Below are 3,115 nucleotides of genomic sequence, written 5' to 3'. Positions count from 1 at the left end.
CTATTTTTGATGTTTTGAGAAAAATCTGACTCATGAAAATTTTCTCATACTTTCATGTGTAATTTCTTTATGTTTCATACATTTCCTTTAAAAGTTATTCATTTCTACCTGATAGTTATAATTTTTTTCTTTATATTTGGAACCCTAGTAATTTCTTAAAACCTAAACATGGATTTTTTTTTAGTAATTTTTCCCAGATAATAATGAGCCTTTGTGTAAATGGTCTTACTACTTTAAAAATTAATACATTTTTTATTATTCCTTATATGTGTTATTTTCTTCGAGAAGACTCATTATTTGTAGGTTAGACTTCCATAATTACCCCCATTTATGTAATCTTCTTCCCATTAATTTTCTTCTTTATAATTTCCTGTGCTCTTTGAATACTTGTCTTTTCTACAGACAATTCACTGTGTTCTATAGTGAAGCATACAATATATTGTTTTGTTACTTATTTTATTTAATTGCACCCTCTCTTCACATTTTATGTTGTTCTTTTAAATAGTCCTCTCTTGCTTAATACATTCATTTTACTGTTCAATTTATTTAAAAATTAAAGCATATATCTTCTTAAAATTTTTTTTCATGAATTAATTTGTATCAAAGAGACTATCCTTTGAGTCCTGGTGATATTCTTTTCTTTTCCATTTAGCCATGCATGAATGGAAAGCTCTTAAAAGCTTATGCTGGAGAACCAGCAGGACTAAGGATTGATTTCAGATCATTCAAATACTCTGCTCAAGGTATGTTAGGGTATGTCTCTGTGAAATGTGAAACTGGAGGACAAGTGAAGAGAAATTTGCAGAGGAAGAGCTGACCTGCACAATACTTATCAAATTTACAACATACTTCAACTCTTTCAAAGTCCTTCATGGGATGTAATTCCATTTCAGTCTTCCAGGCAACTGAAAGAGGTGCATTTAGCCCAACCAGAAGGATTACTTCCTTTCTCTAAAGTAATAGTAAGCATAGCAATTAAAAAGAGAGAGAGAGTGGACACAAGACTAATTTTTAATGTTTGTGAGTTTCACAAAACTTCATTATAAAAGGTACAGAAACTTCATAATTTGGTACTGACTTAGAATTTCTCTATTCTGTAACTAAAAATCATTTCCCTGTTTGATGTAGCTCCAATGTTAGTTTTCTATAACTGGGGGCACCTCACATTTAGCTGGGCTTCATTCACACAGGGTGAATGGCTGGTGAACTGGCATTCAGATTCATTTTAGAGTAAATTTACATGACGATGTTAGAACAAATAAAGGAAGAGCAAGTTAGCATGTGTGACCTGATGGTAAAAATGGCATTGTAAGATCAACCAGTGATGACAGTATAGGTTCTCTTCATTTATGCTGGGGTATCTAATGGCTGAGCCTTATGAAGATGAGATTTTAGAATATCTTAAGGGCTTCTGAAAGAGATGGGAATACCAAATCACCTGACCTGCCTCTTGAGAAACCTATATGCAGGTCAGGAAGCAACAGTTAGAACTGGACATGGGACAACAGACTGGTTCCAAATAGGAAAAGGAGTACGTCAAGGCTGTATATTGTCACCCTGCTTATTTAACTTATATGCAGAGGACATCATGAGAAACGCTGGGCTGGAAGAAGCACAAGCTGGAATCAAGATTGCCGGGAGAAATATCAATAACCTCAGATATGCAGATGACACCAGCCTTATGGCAGAAAGTGAAGAGGAACTAAAAAGCCTCTTGATGAAAGGGAAAGTGGAGAGTGAAAATGTTGGCTTAAAGCTCAACATTCAGAAAATGAAGATCATGGCATCCAGTCCCATCACTTCATGGCAAATAGATGGGGAAAGAGTGGAAACAGTGTCAGACTTTATTTTGGGGGGCTCCAAAATCACTGCAGATGGTGATTGCAGCCATGAAATTAAAAGATGCTTACTCCTTGGAAGGAAAGTTATGACCAACCTAGACAACATATTCAAAAGTAGAGACATTCCTTTGCCAACAAAGATCCATCTACTAAAGGCTATGGTTTTTCCAGTGGTCATGTATGGATGTGAGAGTTGGACTGTGAAGAAGGCTGAGTGCCGAAGAATGGATGCTTTTGAACTGTGGTGTTGGAGAAGACTCTTGAGAGTCCCTTGGACTTCAAGGAGATCCAATCAGTCCATTCTAAAGGAGATCAGCCCTGGGATTTCTTTGGAAGGAATGATGCTAAAGCTGAAACTCCAGTACTTTGGCCACCTCATGCGAAGAGTTGACTCATTGGATAAGACTGTGATGCTGGGAGGGATTGGGGGCAGGAGGAGAAGGGGACGACAGAGGATGAGATGGCATCACCGACTCGATGGACAAGAGTTTGAGTGAACTCCAGGAGTTGGTGACGGACAAGAAGGCCTGACGTGCTGTGATTCATGGGGTCGCAAAGAGTCGGACACGACTGAGCAACTGAACTGAACTGAACTGAAGGGCTTCCCTGGTGGCTCAAGTGGTAAAGAATCTGCCGGAAATGCAGGAGACCTGGGTTCAATCTCTGAGTTGGGAAGATCCACTGGAGAAGGGAATGGCATCCCACTTCAGTATTCTTGCCTGGAGAATTCCTTGGATAGTAGGAGTCTTGTGAGAGTAATCTTTCATTGTTTCTTTCTTGGCCTTTGTGGTGTCATTATCATACATTTTACTCCTCAATATGTTGAAAATCCCAAACTTTACTATTATCATTTGTTTTAAATGGTCAATTGTCTTATAAAAATATTTTAAAAGAAGAAAAAAAAAAGCCTTTTATGTTTACTCTTACATGTGCTCTTCCAGTACTTTTCATTCCTCTGTCTAGATCCGTAGTGTATCTTTTTGCTTCTTACACATCTTAAAAGATCACATTCAATTTCTTCTCTGCTTTCCTGAACATATGGCATATAGTTATAATTGTTTTATCTCTTTTTCTACTAATTATATAATATTTATCATATTTCACTATGTTACAATTCAATTTTTCTGTATTGTGAGCTGTATTTCCACCATTTCTTTACATCTCTAGTAATTTTTGATTGAGTGCCAAGCATTTTTTACATTGCATTATTGAGTGTTGGATATTTTTGTATTTCTATAAATATTCTTGAGCATTATACTGTAATGCAGTTAAGT

This window comes from Bos indicus, chromosome 14, assembly GCF_029378745.1.
Source record: "Bos indicus isolate NIAB-ARS_2022 breed Sahiwal x Tharparkar chromosome 14, NIAB-ARS_B.indTharparkar_mat_pri_1.0, whole genome shotgun sequence".
Lineage (NCBI taxonomy): Eukaryota > Metazoa > Chordata > Mammalia > Artiodactyla > Bovidae > Bos > Bos indicus.
This window is presented reverse-complemented; position numbering follows the sequence as displayed.